This window comes from Durio zibethinus, chromosome 9 (genome assembly GCF_047325235.1).
Source record: "Durio zibethinus cultivar Kanyao isolate XHJ-2024 chromosome 9, ASM4732523v1, whole genome shotgun sequence".
In the NCBI taxonomy this organism is placed as follows: domain Eukaryota; kingdom Viridiplantae; phylum Streptophyta; class Magnoliopsida; order Malvales; family Malvaceae; genus Durio; species Durio zibethinus.
Window position 1 is genome coordinate 9,409,066 of NC_143170.1, and position 17,833 is coordinate 9,426,898.

The window sequence follows — 17,833 nt, forward strand, 5'->3', positions numbered from 1 at the left end:
ACAAGTTCACACAAAACATTGCAAAAAGTGCCACTGTCTAAAGTAGGGCGATTAACACTTAGGTTAAAATTTAAGGAGCAGTTTAAGGAGGTAAGGTAGTGTTAATTTTTTTCCTTGTAAGATGGTATAGAGATGCAAAAATTCTATACATCTCTAACTTGTCAATGCCCTGTAGCTTCTACCAGCGTCTCTATGCTTTCGATGAGCCCAAAAGTCAGAAAACCGATTGAAAAGGACTTGCATGTGTGTATATCAGTTGTAAAGGAAATAGCCACCTAGTAACGCGTAAAAAAGACTTGGCTATACAAGTATTTACAAACTAACCTCTATACATCTTTGCAAAAGAGGATAAGCCTCTTATTGATGTGTAGTAGAGCACTCTGAAGTTACTGTCTCACTCTTGATCACACGGGTGTTGTACAATCCACAATATCCACACTTGTGATACAACCAACGGAAGCGTGCTGTGCCCTTTCGATCACAATCATTGCAAAGAACATCCTGGATTGGCATATGCACTTGATATGAGCAGATTATTTTTGTACTCAGCAAAACTAAACATTGGTTGATTTCATTACCCAAAAAAATTGTTAAATTATAAACAACCATTATATGCAATGCATGCCATAACCTCAATGGGAGGGTTTTGCAGAAAAGTAGACTTATACCTCCACCTTCACTTTAAACTTATTTCCGTTACCTTCCCACATTAATAATTACAAATAGATTTTACAAGCAATTCATCGGATAAGATGAATCCCTGCACTTCTCCAACCCTGAAATCAGACAAAATTTATCTTTTCAGGTAAAAAGCATGTGTACCTGACACCGATCTCTATATTCTTCCAGAAGCTACTCAGCAGCCAACAATGCATCAAGCATGCCAAAGTAAATCTGAAAGATAAACAACAGATAATAATTACATAATTATGTCTCGCATAGACAAAACTTGAAGTTTATCATAACAGGACAAACTATTCCCCTCAACTAAGTATTGAAGCCAATGGGGAAACTGTGCAGAGTAGTATTAGGGTTGCATTTGGATCCTTTAATTAGAAAAAAAAGGAACTTAGGGAATTTGGGTTTTAGATTTAGCTAATGCTTCCAGCAGAGCTCAGAAAATAACATTTCATGATTTATTATCTCACTCAAATCCATGAATTCCTATTATCATCTCTAAAATGTAGATTTAAAAAATGAGATTAAAGAAGTCACTTCTCATCATTTCCCATTTATATTTCACGTTTAATGCTTCTTTGAATTGTGGGAAAACTAAGAAGTAAAACTGTGTAAAAAACTAAGAGTAAAACTGAATGTTTATTGAAAAAATGCTCATAAAAAATTATACAAATATCTTAGGTTTATATACAACTAACAGCGGGTAAACTAAAAAATTAAATCTTTCTAAAACTGATCCTATAATTGAGAGGTTGTCTATCATAATTTTTTGTCCTAAATTCTAAGGATACAAATATTTAATTCTAGAGATACAAACATACATATATAGATTACAAGATTACAACTAGCTATAAATAAGTGTATTTGCACACTCTCCCTCAAGCTGGTGAATAGGTGTTTTCCATTCTCAGCTTGAAAATAATTTCTTGAAATATTGCACTGCTGAAAACTTTAGTCAACGCATCTGCAAGTGGACCATTGGTTGATATATATAGTGTACAAATTAACCCACTATCTAGTGTCTCCTTTATGAAATGCCGGTCTACTTCAATGTGTTTTGTTCTGTGATGTCGCACAGGATTTTGTGCAATGTTTATTATAGACTTGTTATCATAACAAAGTCTCATTGGTCCATCCCACTTGATCTTCAAGTCTTTTAGGATAATCTTTAACCATAATAGTTCACAAATTCCTTGAGCCATTGCTTTGAACTCTGCTTCAGCACTTGATCTTGCCACTACATTATGTTTTTTACTCCTCCAAGTCACAAATTATCACCTAAAAAAATGCAGTAGTCTGAGGTAGATCTTCTATCAATTACTGAACCTGCATAATCTGCATCTGTATACCTCTCTAGAACCAGTCCCGAATTTCTTTTGAATACAATACCTCTCCCAGGATTGGCCTTCAAATAGTGCAATACACGGTAGACAACTTGTAGGTGCACTTCTTTAGGACTATACATAAATTAACTTATCATACTTATAGCATATGCTATATCAAGTATAGTATGTGAGAGATAAATGAGTCTTCCAACTAATCTTTGATACATCTCTCTATCAATAGTAGCATCTTCATTAACTTATCCAAATTTATGATTAGGATCTATAAGGGTATTTGTAGGTTTACATGTGAGCTTCCCAGTTTTCTTCAAAAGATCCATCACATATTTTTGTTGGGAAATGAAAATACCATACCATAAGTGAGCTACTTCAATTCCTAGGAAGTACTTCAATCTCCATAACTCTTTTATCTCAAATTTTTTAGCCAAACACTGTTTTAGAAATTCTCTTTTTCATCATTTTCGATTACAATTATATCATCAACATACATTAATAGAACTGTGACTCTCCTTGAATCAGAGTGCATGATAAATAATGTGTAATCTCCTTGACTCTGCTTATATCCCATTGCAAGCATCGCTTGGCAAATCTCGTGAACCAAGCCCTAAGAGATTATTTAAGGCCATATAAAGCCTTTTTCAGCTTGCATACTTTGTTTGCTTCTAGATGACCTCCAAATCCCGATGGAACCTTCATATATATTTCTTCTTCCAAATCACCATGTAGAAAAGCATTCTTTACATCAAATTGTTGGAAGTTGCCAATTGTAATTTGCAGCCAATGATAATAAAATTCTAACTGCATTCATCTTGGCAACTGGAGCAAAAGTTCCCTGGTAATCCACTCCATAAGTCTGAGTGTAGCCTTTAGCCACCAACCTAGCATTATACATTTCAACAGTACCATCCATCTTGTATTTTTTAGTGAAAACCCATTTACACCCAACTACATTTTTTCCTTTAGACAACTTTACTCTACCAGTTCCTATGTTTTTTTCTCTAAGGCTTCCATTTCTATTTTCGTGGCTTCTCTCCATTTCTCACTAGATAATGCCTCACATAATGTAGTTGGAATAAAAACAGTGTTAGACTCACAAGAAAATTTTTGTGGGATGGTGAGAAATTTTCAAATGACACAAAATTAGAGATTGGGTATAATGGATGCTTAATACATTCTCTGGGTCCTTTCCTAAAGGCAATAAGCAAATCATAATCACTAGTTATAGTTTTAGGAGATTTATGCTCATTTTGAGAAACAGAGTCAAAGGTTGTAGTTACCTCATTGCCAGAGTGAGGATCAGGTTCTTAGACTTGCACTGGTTCAAGATCTAAAACTTTTCTTCTTGAGTACACCTATAATTCCTACATAGAATCAAGAACAATATTATCCTATGTCACATCTTCTATATTTGGAATGGATTCAGACTCAAATTCAGTATTTGACTTAGACTCAGAAAAAACAGGTTTAGACTCAGAAGAATTAATGGGTAAAAATATTGAAGAGGAGGACAAGTCAAGCAAAAAGAAGTATTTATCCTTATCTTCCATGAATAAAGTCTCCCTTTGAAGATAAGGTTGAAAAAAAAATGGTTTACTTTCTTCAAAACTGACATCCATAGACACATAATTTTTTGGTAAGAGGATGATAGCACTTATACATTTTCTTAGTTGATGAATACCTTACAAAAATGCACTTAATTGCTCTAAGATCCAACTTTTCCCTATTATGATTGTGAACATGAACAAATGATGTACAACCAAATATCCTAGGTGCGAAGTTGTTTGTGGTATTAAAGTTGGGACAGAATTGTAAGAGTAGTTCCATAGAAGTTTTAAATCCCAAAACCCTTGAAGGTAACTTGTTTATAATATGTGTGGAAGTAAGAAGAACTTCTCCCCAACAGGATTTGGGTACATTTGCTTGAAAAAGTAAAGCTCAGGTTGCGGCTAGTAAATAGTTGTTTTTCCTCTCTGCCACTCCATTCTGCTGTGGAATATTAATACAAGATGACTCATGAATAATCCCCTCCTTTTGAAAATAGGTAGATAAACTCTTATTGAAATAATCTTTTGCATTATCAGACCTAAATCTCTTGATTTTCACTCCAAATTGATTTTGGATTATGTTTTGAAAGCTTAAAAATATACTATTCACATATGATTTGGATTTAAGTAAAAATATCCAAGAGACCCTAATACAATTATCTATGAAAGAAACAAACCACCTTGTACCAAAAATATTAGAAATTGTAGAGGGACCCGTCACTATGAATCAAGTAAAAAGGAGTAGAACTTCTTTTATTGCTAACTGAAAAAAACACGTCTATGCTTTGCAAGTTCACAAACATCACAATGAAAATTTCGACATTTAATCCTTGGAACAAAGAAGGAAACATGTTTTCAAAGTTCCAAAAGAAGGATGTCCAAGATGAAAAATATAAAGCCAAAGTTTATCTTTATTGAAAGATTTTTCAGAAAGAAATAACAAAGGTAAACTATTTTTTATATTAGTTGTGTTGTTTGATGTTTCAAGATAGTTTAGTCCATTTTTCTCCTTAACAAGTCCAATCCTTTTCTCCAAACTTTGGTTTTGAAATTCACAATAGGAGAGATAAAAAGTCACTTTGCAGTTTATATCTCTGGTAAGTTTTTGTATATATATATATATTAGATTAGTAGACAATTCAGAAACATGAACATTTTTAAGAACAAACGAGGAATTAATTTGAACATCTCATAATCCTGCCACTGTAATAAGTGAACCATTTGCAACAATAATTTTCTTATTATTAGGACAAAGGGTATATGTATTAAACTACTATGAAGAATGTGTCATATGGTCTGTGGTTCCCGAATCAATGACCCAAAAACTCATAATAGGCTTAATCAAGATATTTAATCCATAAGAGCCAAAAGCTTTACCTAAACTAGAAACCTTAGCCAAAGAACATACCCTAGTAAGCTTTTCAAGAGTTTTCGATAGGCTTCTTAGTTCCTCAATCTCTTCTCTATCCAACTCTCTTTGTTCCCAAGACTTCTATAATACTCCAATGGTTTTACCAGTTGTCACTTCCTCAAATCGGGTAGCAGTGATAGATTTTGCTATCGCTGGCATGACTATCTTTCTCAGGATTGAAGTAAGTCTTGATAGTAAATGTTTAACCAAAGACAATTCTAGGCAATGAAGGCCAAAGAAGTAATAAATAATATTAATAGATTTAACAAGATTTCGTTATGAAAGCCTGAAATAGAATTCAACAATAAAGGCAAAAAAAATTTTTTTTTCAAGAAAAGCCTAGAGCTCTAATATCATATGAAAAAACTAAGTAAAACTGTGTGAAAAATTAAGAGTAAAACTTTGACACCTCAATCCCGCATCGGGATATTCTGAAGATCTGCTATGATATATAAGTTAAGATTTAATCCTAAACTTGAAAGGGGCCTTTCGTGGGACAAAACCATAAGACCTTCGAGTCAAAGCAGACAATACCTCATAGGTTGAGTGCAAGTCTTCACAAGTGGTATCAAAATAGTTACCAATTAAACGGGAGCTAAAAGCTACACCATGGGAGCCATCTCTAAAATCCCAACATCTAGTGTGATCCTATGATCTATGATTTGTGATCTGTGTGTGCTTTGTGTTGAGCTTGCCTAACAATTGATGTGATTCAATGGATCTTAGTGTTTTGAGTTGGCTTGACGGGGACGTCAAGCTTTAACAGGGAAAGTTTGTAACACTCCAATCCCACATAAAGAGACTTTTAAGATCTACTATGATATATAAATTGAGGTTTAAACCTAAACTTGCAAGGCACCATTTGTGGGACAAAATTGTGAGACTTTCAAATCAAAGCGGACAATACCTCGTAGGTTGGGTGCGGGTCTTCACAAATGGTATCAAAGCAGTCACCAGTCGGACGAGAGCTAAATGCTACATCGTGAGAGCCACCTTTAGAATCCTGCGGGAGCTAAGTGCTACACGGTGGGAGCCACCTTTCAAATCCCAACGTTTAGTGTGATCCTGTGATCTATGTGTGTTTTATGTTGGGCTTGCCTAACGTTTGGTATGATTCGATGGATCTATGTGCTTTGTGTTGGGTTTTACAGGGATATCAAGCTTTAACAAGGGGAGTTTGTAACACCCCAATTCCACATCGAGATAATCTAAAGTTTTACTATGATATATATGTAAAGATCTAAATCTAAACTTATGAGATGCCTTTTGTGAGACAAAACCATCAGACCTTTGAGTTAAAGCAGACAATACCTCGCAGATTGAGTACGGGTCTCCATAAAAATTGAATGTATATTGAAAAACTGTTCATAAAAAATTATACAAGCACCTTAGGTTTATAGACAACTAGTGGGTAAACTAAGAAATTAAATCTTCCTAAAATTGATCCTATAATTGAGGAATTGTCTATCATAATTTTCTGTCCTTAATTCTAGGAATACAAATACTTAATTCTAGACATACAAATATAAATATACATATTAAAAGATTACAACCAACTATAAATAAGTGTTTTCCCACATGAACATTTACTGATATCATATATTGCTATATTTACTCTCACAACTTTGCGCAACAAATCAAGTCCAAATATACTCTTGTAAAGCCTTCTATTCAAATATAATTTCTTGCAGTTTCTTATTTTTCTTAATACCTCATTACCATCTCATATGAGAAACATGAAAAGATAAAACCTTGTCTAAGTAACAAAAACTAAGGTGCAATAAAATTCTCTTACCATCATATCTCCCAAGGATTTGCTGCAAATTGGACAGGTGTAATGACTGCAAGTACATGCCTAATACAGCAGAAGATTTGAGGTCATTAACCATTCTCTGATGTTCCTTCAAAGAATAATTATACATGAAACAAGAAATAAGAGTGCATATTGAACTATGAACATAGGAAAGACAAGAGACCTGAAAACAAGCTGAATGCATGTAATGACCACAAGGTAGAGCTCTGACTGTTGCACTTGATGTGCACAAAAAATCACAACAGTTAGGGCAGTTAGTTTCTAAACCTTTCTCCTGGCACTTGTGGTTCACTAATTTTATCTCAAGGCAACAATTGCATGTCATGCAAGGAAAATAATCAATGCCAAGTCCTCTCCCAACATGGCATAGATTGCAAAATGGACAATGATACACATTCCTGCAGCAGAAAAGTTACTAGGATAGATCAAAGAGAAGCACCATCTTTTCCACTAAAAATTAAACCATGCAGCTGCTCTTTAGCAATTCCAAATTAATGAAGGCAGAACAGAAATTCATGGTACAAATGCCAATTATCATGGTAGTTACAAGGTCCTAGATGCAAAAAGAACCGTTTTTACAACTTTCTCTTCATATTCTCCTACAATCATTACATAAGTGCAATGCAAAAGTCCTTTACATTTTATTGGTAGGAGGACAAAGGATAAAAGAGTAGAAATGAAAAGATGCAATATAGAACAATTTACTAATTTATTGAAGAGAAAATGAAGATGGAAATAGGAAGGAACATGCATCTTTCCTAATTACAAAATCAATCCTTTCCTAATTATAAGGTAAAACAAGATGAAAAGGCTCAACCCATAAACAGATCTATTCTTCCATTTTTTCTCAGATTTCATGCTTTATTTTTCTTATTCAACCAACCAATCAACTTCTTTTTTTCCTTTCCTTTTTCTCTCCTATTTTTGTCGTCGTTGTTGTTGCTCATGTTGTATATTTAGCTTAGCTATCTCACAGAATGAGGAGAAAAACTGAAAAGAAAGATAACCAGTGATAAGTTGTACATCTTTTAGTTTCCCGTATACTATTTGAAATGTTGGAACTGAAATGTAACTGCAGACAGAGTCAGCCTGTCTAAACTTAATTCATACCACCCTTTTCCATTACCCGTTAACAATGTAGCCTACTAAACAGACATTTTAAACCTAACTTTCATAAAATGTTCTTAGTTATTTTAAGGGTTAATGTCATGAATGTCCCTTAAACTATAGTAAAATGTTCAATGTGGTACCTGAACTTTAAAAATCTCTAATGTGATACCTAAACTATGCATCTATTAACTAAAGTGATGCTCACTTCTAACGTAGCTAGCTTCAAATGATGACACGTAACATATAAACAACCCTCCAAATATCACATTAGTTAATAGATTCACAGTTCAGGTACTACACTAGAGATTTTTAAAGTTCAGATATCACATTAAACATTTCACTATAGTTTAGGGGCAATTCATGACATTAACCCTTATTTTAACTTCTTAAAATGAATAGAGGACAATATCTGGAAAATGATACCTAAAATGGTATCTACCATTCTAGGATTTTCTTCAATTCATATCATCGGACACATTGGGGCTAGTGCCAAAGCTTTCATGTATTAAGCAATAGAGAATTCTTATAATCAGTATAAGGTGGTTATAGATCATCAAAATGGATGGTACATATAAGTCATAAACTCATAAAGCAGGTTTTCTAAGAGCTTCAGAAAAGGGTAAATGAAAGAGTCTGCACATCTTGACACAGAATAAATGTGGTGTACAACAATTTAAATGAAGCTTTCAGGAAAATGCACTAGAAAAATACAACTTCACAAATGAAGGATTGAGAACACTTTTTGGAAATGACATTCAGAAAATCTTATGTATCCAAAAAAGCATCATATAATAGAAAAAAAAAGTTCAAATTAAATGCACATGAGATTGCTGCAAGTTGAAAATTACCAAAACACATACCTTTCATCATCAAAAAACTTGCATATGTTACAATAATACTTTGCCATTAAAAGTTCATTGCAGGAAGGTGTAATGCACATTGGCCTAACAGGCTGAATCTTAAGGCAGCCCATGCACATCATCTCTAAGGTTGCTTTTCTGACTAGGTTGAGAAAAAAAGACATATGCAGAGAACTCTGACCTCAAATGCAAGAAATAATATAGGAACTTACCTATCCATTGAGTGATCACTCACTTTGTCATGGCAAAACCTACAGGTAAACAACTTGCGACAGCAAGCAGCCTGGAGTTTGCAGTTTCTTATATAGTGCTCACACCCAAATATTTGTTTTCCTGGATCTCGAAATAATGGAGAGCATCCCATTACATCTTCACCATTAGAAGTTTCACTGGATGCTGCTTGAGGCAACTATTGCTGAGCAGCTATCCATTGACTAAAATAAACAATTTACTGATTGATTATTCAGAACTCAAGGGAAAAATAATAAAGAAATAATATTGAACCAGAAATAAGAGAAGATAAGAAACACAAAATATAATGCTAATTATTATATGGAATTAAATATATATAAAGCAGATTATTATGATGGAACTAACCTAGTTAAAAGATTTTGAACAAGATATGCTTTTCTCCTTGGGTCAAGAGTTGAGTCCCGATAAACCTTCCTGATCTCTGACTCAAGATCATTTTGGTTCATTTGAAATATATCTTTCCACCTAGGCTTAAATATTTTATCACTTTGGTCCAAGCTGTCTTGAAAATCATTATCTAGAGAAGAATATTGGAGAAATAAGTTAAAATGTTTCACACAACAAAGTACACAACACCAAAAGCATATAATTACCAAATACCTTTATGGGAGATGCCAGTTTCTGACATTTCATTCTGCAAGGATGATTCTGAAGGTTGTTTCCAGCATTCATTAAGCCACTCATTGAACATTGTGTTTTTGGTTGCTTGCTTCCACATGTCAATCAGTTTATCGTGCTCATCCTGGGTAAGGGCTAAGTTACCCGTGGAAGCATCGATTGAAGCACTTCAGCACCTGTGGTTCCAATTATGTGGCCAACTAGTTTGTCTTGCTCCTCCACAGAGAAATATCTACGAAATATTGACAAAAGCTCAAGTTCTTTCCTGAAATTGTGATGATCCAGGGTAACTCTGATGGATTTGCACATCCCCTGAAGCTTAGTAGCCAGCTCATTATATTTTCTCAGAAAATCACCATCATTAGCACCAGAAAGTTCAGTGCTACTGCCAGTTAAATTTGCTGGCATATGACCTCTGGTCAAGTTTTCATGAAGATGTGAAAGTTCACAAAGAACACTGTTAATGTCTTCAAATAATTTTTCCTCCTGCTTATGATCTAGTGTATACGAGTGACTTGACATTATGAAGTGTCTCTTTAGACTCCAATGCAGGAAAAACAATATCATCCTCAGTATTAGTATGAGCTCTGTATAAACCCCATAACAGACGAAACCTTCCAATAAACTGCCAAAGGAATGTCTTATCACAATGGCTGAACTTTCCAGATTCAACATCCAGATATTCCGAGTCTTTCCTGATGGCTTTATGAAATTTGAATATAGTATCAATTGGACTATCAGCTGAGCCAATGTCAGACAAGTTATTGTCTGTTTCCTAGACAAAAAGACTGGAATTAAGAGACAGAGCAGATGAGCTAAAAGAGAAAGATCTCAGAGAATTGGCTGTTGAAAGAGAACTCAACCACAAATTATTACAATTTACTCCTAAACCAGGAACACAGTAGGACCTTTCATTACAAGATGGCCTATGGGCATCTGCTGTATCCGACTGATCAGAGGCATTGTTATTGCAAGAAACAGAAACATTTATTTTGACTGGCCTTTTTACTTCATCTCCATGAACTGATAAACAAGTTTCATTCTTGTACAAAGCAGAAGTGCATGCACAGAATGATTGGACAGAATCTTCTTCAATGTGAGCGAACCTTTTAACACAACAAAAACTCCCATTTGGAGACAAACACATGTTACGACCCTTGCAAGCCCAACCAGAAAAGAAGTGTCACCAGAGCAGCATCTTTTGCTGGAGCTGAATTAAAGAAGTATAAGTGAGTTAGAAATGGTTCATTGAACAGTAAAATTTTTAATTTGTAATATCCACAAAGTGGCTCACTGACTATATAGGGAATGGATTATATAGACCTGCCGACTGCATGTTTTTGAGGAAATTCCAGGCTTCATTGTCAGTTAATGACCCAACCAGCCATGGCAAGACACGGTCAATCAATCTCAAGGGCATCACATACAAGCTTCAATACAAAAGTTCTCACTGCCTTTTGAAGCTAAAGTTCTTTCGCACAATAGAAAGAACCTAGAAATGGACAAGAGCTTAGCAGAAACATTCACATATTGAAAGAACATGTTTGGTAGCACAAATTTCTAGTGATGCACAAAGTTATTTAACCAATTACAGCAAGAGGAAACATAGAGCTTTAGTTAATATTCTATACACTTAAAATGAACCATAGGATATAAAATTATTTACTAATATCCTAGCGCACTTTCACATATTACCCTAGAACCCAACTGCCTCTTTCCCTCTCCCCCCCTCCCCTCTCTCCCCATGTAATGTGCACATTTATGCAAATTTTATATATGCATGTGTAGTTATGTATACATACAAATAAACTGGGTCAGTCTAGGAATACAAAAACTTCATGTTTAACATAAGAGCACCTATCAAACATCCCCCAAAAATAAAGCTCACCTGAACTTCCTCATTGTGGAAATGCGTCCATATAGTTTCCATTATTTAATCAGCATGCCCATATAACTTGGAATAAAATTCAGTGGCGGAAGTAGAAACTGCACCTGCATTTTGAATTCTTTCAATCAAACACCTAAAGTCATTGAATTGGCTCTCTTCTTTAGCATGCTCCTGGGAGAAAGACAGTTCTCCGTCAACAGCAGGGAATATGACCTTGTCCTCTGTATTACCGCATAATATTAGCAATAACAATCATCAGTTTTCCTTCTTAAAAATATAGACACGAGAATATACAGCAAAACTATAATTTCAAAATCAGAAGGTGTTGAAATAAATATATATATATACACCAGCTCTGCATCAATGAAGATTTCAAAATTCATAATCAAGACTCTCCTGTGATTAACAGCCATAATATCAGAAGACTTTCACATTTCAACATGAAAACTAGAGGATAGACATACATCTTTTTATTTGGTCCACCCTTATTCTTGAATTAGAAACAGAGACAGAGAGAAACTTGACAAATAGAATTAGGTGATTCAAAGTGCTAACGATCAGATTGGAGCCTGTATGAAAGATGCCATAACTTATAAGTTTCTCTTTCAAGATTGTTTCTATGTAGAGATGGTAAAAAAATATCGTGACAAGTGCCAACCTGCCCTGGCAGGGATTTTTTTCTTTGAGAAATGGGGGCTAAAGCAATGCAGGGAAGGTTTTTTTCAATAAAAAAAAATAGACCACAGGAAAACAGGTTTAGATTGCCTGGTCCAGGGAATATATACAATTGATATTTATATTACTCTTTATTTAATTTTATATTATATAATATGTATATTTGTTTAATACTAATATGAGAATAAATAATAAATTTATATTCAAAATGTCATTTATATTTTTATTAAAATGATAAATGAGTTTACAAAGAAATATAATAAAGAAAAAGGCAATAACAATTTTCAAGGAATGATGAGTTGGATGCCAGTTTATAAAGTTCTCAAGAGCAAAGGAAGCGAAATTTAGATACAGTATTTATCCAAAAAAAAAAAAAAAGAAAGAAATTTAGATATAGTAGATTATTAAGATAGAATTTATAAGAAAAGAGAAGGAAAAGGTATAAAACAACAAAATGGAAATACCTGTGAAAGATGCAAACCTCAGCAATAAATTGCAATCATTCATTAAAGATTAATAGATTACTGAAGTCCCCAGAAAGTTGAACCTTCCTAGCCTCTTCGGCTATCTCATTCAGCTCTCTCTTAATAGCATTATGCCAAAGCAATATTTCGTTCATTGGATGTGTCCTGTCCATACCTGAAACATTATTGCTAGGCTCCAAATATTTTCTTTTCCCTGTCTTGGATGACTTGCAAGGACATATTATGCTGTCCAATAACTGACTTATGCCATCAGTAGAATCTAGACGACATTTTCCTAGTATGTCAGCACCATTTCTTCCTTCCATCCAGGGGAAGATAACCTTTGGAAAGTGAAAACAGTAATCAATTATAAGCAGACAAAACTGTCCAACAAAATCAAAGAGCTGAATAACAATAGAGATCTTGCCTGCTGCAGAAGCTTTTCTTCCGGAACTATCTTGCTCAAGCACTTCTGCATATCCTCATATTCATCAGGTGGACAAAAAGATGAAAGCCACGGAAGGAACTCTGCCATCATATTGACAGGAATGCTGCATAAAAACTGCCAGACCAGAGATGCTTGCTCTTCAAATGAGAACTTTTCAATAAGCAAGGGAAAAACCTGTCATATTCAAAGAGTATACCAATGTAAGCAGAATATACATCCCTACTTTAGCATGTATCATCTTCTGGATTGATGGATTAAAGCATTGAAGGTAGAAGGCCTTTAAGTCATGTTGACTGAATTAGTTTTAGAAAATAAAGGAATGGCAATCAACATGAATTGGGTTAGCTTTTAATCTCCATGTGTTAAAAAGCAAAAAGAAATATCTAAATTTTAATCTCAAACTGGCATATTCTTCACAAAGCATCAGAAATTTAACAAATCAAAAACAATAGTGGGCGTATGCAGTAATTACCTTAGAAAATGGAGATAGATAAAGTAAAGGCATGAGGCTGAATAATTCTTTGACTAAAATATAGATCTTCAGTAATTATATCTTTGTCCTTCTGTTTCCCTTCTCATCTACAATTAGATCCCTTGATTCCTTTTCTGAAATCAACCATGTTTCTGATCAATTTCAAGAAATGATGTTTCTATTTCTTATTTGCAAATTATATTATCTGTGTCACACATACATCAGTTTTGGAGGTGTTTCAGAGCAGTATCTCCACTGAACACCTATCTTACACAGCTATCATAAGTAAACTCCATCTTTAACATCGCACATTTGTCTCCCAACAATAGAAATCAAAGAACCACAAGAAAGGCAAAGCAAAAGGTTTAATTTCTTCATAAATTGAGGCAGATAACTATCTCTAACAATCAAAGTGATTAAGAGCCCCTGCTCAGGCTTTCCGTTTTTCCTAATGTATACTTGTCAGACATATATCAGACATCTCGAAGAAGACACATGTATGAAGATACAACTCTCCAATTGCATGGAAAGATTATGAAGGATTAAACGCATTCATGTCAGACACATATTCATAACCGAAATTCATACCCCAGTCTGAGCAACAAATGTCTCATCCTTTTTTTTCAATACATTACCAAGCGCATGTGGCAACCTATGATCCTAAAAGGAATGGTAATTCAAGCACACATAAAATTAATACAGCCTAATCAACTGGCACAAACTTGTTAGATATCCAATGATATATATGCCATAGATGCAGTACTCAAGGGAGACCAACAATAAAACAATTTATTAATTTAGTATTATGTAAATTCTTTACAGAGATAAGAAAAGCATCTTCCAATAAATTTGTCAAATCAAACCTCAGATTATGAATATTCTAAAATCCATCAACAAAACATGGCAAACAAAACTTATAGATCATTAAATGAAGTAAAATAGTAAGTACAATGCAAAATAGAGAGGAGGAATAATATTGTTTATGGAAGGGAGCATTCACATCACAATACAAGGAAAACTGCATCAGTTCATGGGAAATAAATGCAATGTTTGAGAATATATGTGAAAAGCTTATATTGAGCACTCTATTCACTCTGTCAATTAACTGATGCTAAACTAGTAGGTTAAAAACAACTATTCCGAATATAACTATTATGAAATTGAAGCAAATGAAAACCAGTTTTCAGGTGGGGACAAAATGACCATATCTTTTCTTAGTTATTTTCGGATGCCCAGACAATAGCAAAGAGTTTGTACTTTATATTGTCTAAATTCTAAAATAGGAAAACAACACTAAATGAGCTTATACCTGCTCCTCTTCTTTGGCCGTGTGCTGGTTAATTGATGTCTGAAGGGCCCCCGTACAAGAACCTAACTACCTTGGGAAGTTCTCATCATCTTGCATATAAGAATTAAAAAGCTCAAATAGATGATCAAAAAGACTGCTTTCACCCTTGTGTTCAAGGGAGTACGTTTTTGCCACATTTTTTACACATATATCTAGACCTGGTAAAATAACCTGCATTTCAAATCGTGATGCTATCAGAACTTCTGGTATCGTAGAAAGAAAAGGTTTGGAAACATATATATGCCACTAAAGAAAGCTGCCGGGAGTCAAATTGAAATCTTTGAAATTCAGCTCACAACTGTGTTCATGCATATTGCCTGATAACTTCTAGAGAGCATCTTGCCTACTTCTATCAAAAATATGAAGTAAGCAGCAGTTACCAAACTTTTAAGTTTAAAAGATAAATTGCAAGTTAAGATATTTTTAAGAGTCACCACACCAAAGAAAAAAAATACTAGGTAGTAACAATCAAATTTCAAATAAACCAGAAATTAGCAATATCTTCTTATCTGTAATAGATGCACAATCATCTAATGATGATGCCTACATTAGTTAAAACCATACAAATACTTTTCTGAAGAAAAAAAAACTCTTGGTTGAGAAACACAAATTAATTAATCACTACAACCAAACACATCTTGGCAATGCAGAAAATTTGAAACAAAAGTGCTTTCCGCTAACTTACAAACTGAGAAACCTTTAATAGTAAAATGAGTAATATTTCCAAACTGTGATTCCCTTCTAGAAGAATAAGAGGCAATTTGCAACTTGTTTTGGAAATAAAAATGAAAATTTACAAGTTGGCTCTGTTTGCTTAGCATCATTTATTGGAACATTTTGCACACACTCACTTCAATAGATCCCCATAATTTCAACAAAACCACGTTTTCAGTTTTTCAAAATAAAATGTCAACATTCTTCCACAAGTTATTAAAATTAAAAAAAAAAAAGGAGAGAGAAAAACACACATCATTCTTAGATAAAAGTGTGAATTGTCAAAAAATATTTCGCATAATTTTTCCATTAAATTTATTTACAAAGACACTCATTTGAATTGGAAGCACTTGTTACTGAATGCCTCTGATAAACCATTGCAAATTTTCAAATCATTGAAAATTAAAATTTTTCGTGGTTTTATTTTTTCAATGAGTTTTGATAAATCTTTCCTAGAAACTACATTTTCAATGAAAAAATGTTGAAAATACAAAGTAGTTTTTAGCTACTTAATGCATTAAGTTAATTTTATTTAAGAAAAAATACTATTTGATTGCATTAATCTTAAATTCTTTTCTTCAAACTATTTATTCTTTTCTTTTTTTACCAGTTGAAAACGATTATAAAATCATATTTGTCTTTTATTAAAAAATTACTAAAAACCTACTACCATTTAATCTTTAGTAGCATATCAAAGAATTTTTATATCATAAATTTAGTACTTAAAATTTTCAGAATTAAAATTTATATCCTTAATTTTCAATGTTTTATTCATTCAATTATTAAACAACATCTAAGTTAGGGAAATATACAGGATAATGAATACTAAAAAAATTAAAAATTATAAGAATAAGTGAGTGTGCAAAAAAAAAAAAAGAAAGAAACCGGCAGTCCATGCATAGAAATAAATCAAAGCTGATTACAAATCAAATCATAATCTTTTTCCTTTTTTTTCATTTCCAAAAGCAAAAAGAAAAACCAAAAATTCATGATTCCTATGAATAAGGTCTGAGTAAAACGCTATGCAGCACTCACCTTCACTGACATAATAGAAGAAAAGAAATAATTACTAAGAAAAAAGAAAGAATGAAATTCCATCAATATACTACGAAAAAATCAATTCCTTCCTCACTTCCAGTTACCAAGGAAACAACAAATTGACTTAGAAAAATTAAAATTAAAAAAAAACCCCTAAAATGTGACTATATACAAACAGGCAGTCGTGCAAATACATAATTAGTCGTCTATAAACCAAAATTATTAAAAACACGATTTAAAATTCACGGAATCAAAAAATAAGAGAAAATCAGATTATTCAAATTTTAAAACTCTCCCGGCGAAACAACCAGAACATTCGAAAATTGAGACAAAATGAAGAGAAAAAGGAAGTACCTCATCTTCGGCAACGGAGTAGTGCTTATAAATCAATCTGAGAAAACCGTACCAATTAAACAGCGATTGAATATCGACACTGTTTCCCATAGCAAACGCCAAAGCCAATCGGTGAAGCGCATCCAGCTCATTCCGCACCGCCTTATGAAACAACAAGAATATCAGAATAGGAGACTTCTCTCCACTCTCCATCCGACAGAGCTCCAAACGGTGCCGTTTTGACCATGCTCGTCAACACCTCGACCGCCTCCTCTTTACGCTGCAATTCCGGTAAAGGAATCCCCATTTCAAAACTCTCTGCTCCTTTAACTTTTCCCTCTTTTCTTTTTCTTTCATCTTCTCCGTGATACTAATTCTCTCCTCTTTTGGTTTTATTATTTACAGTATATCTCATTTTCTTTGTCAAATTTTTTTTAATATTTCAAAAGACAATTTTTATTTATACCACATTTATTATTTTATACACCTTAATTTCAAAATTCAATTTTTTATTTTTACTAAATACATCCATACTCTCCACTTTTTATTTTTCATTCATGACTTTTCTCTTTGTTTTTGTTCCTTTTTAATAAAAAATTTTTAAATTAATCAAATTAACCTAAAATCATATGTATTTTTTAATTTTTCAATGATTAAAAGTAAAATTCTTACCCCGCTTTTATTTATTTTGGTTGAATTATGGTTAAAATCATGTGAATATAGTTAAGATGTATAATAGAATTTACGTGAAATTGAATTTCTTGAAATGGATATTCAAAAAATTTTAAGATTTTTCAAAAATTTATTTTTAAGAAACTTCAATA

At 33.3% G+C, this 17,833-nt stretch overlaps 1 pseudogene across 1 annotated transcript; it reads right to left on the bottom strand.

The window, feature by feature from the left end:
- Nucleotides 1-81: 81 nt before the first annotated feature.
- LOC111310877 (zinc finger protein BRUTUS-like) lies at nucleotides 82-17,447 on the bottom strand (annotated as a pseudogene). The gene is made up of 14 exons (XR_016345158.1): nucleotides 17,031-17,447; nucleotides 14,886-15,095; nucleotides 13,084-13,278; nucleotides 12,658-12,997; nucleotides 11,518-11,747; nucleotides 10,953-11,121; nucleotides 9,612-10,839; nucleotides 9,357-9,528; nucleotides 8,972-9,193; nucleotides 8,760-8,897; nucleotides 6,953-7,187; nucleotides 6,772-6,831; nucleotides 823-894; nucleotides 82-501 (listed from the first exon to the last, which is right to left on the bottom strand). The product of XR_016345158.1 is annotated as a zinc finger protein BRUTUS-like (transcript).
- Nucleotides 17,448-17,833: the final 386 nt, after the last annotated feature.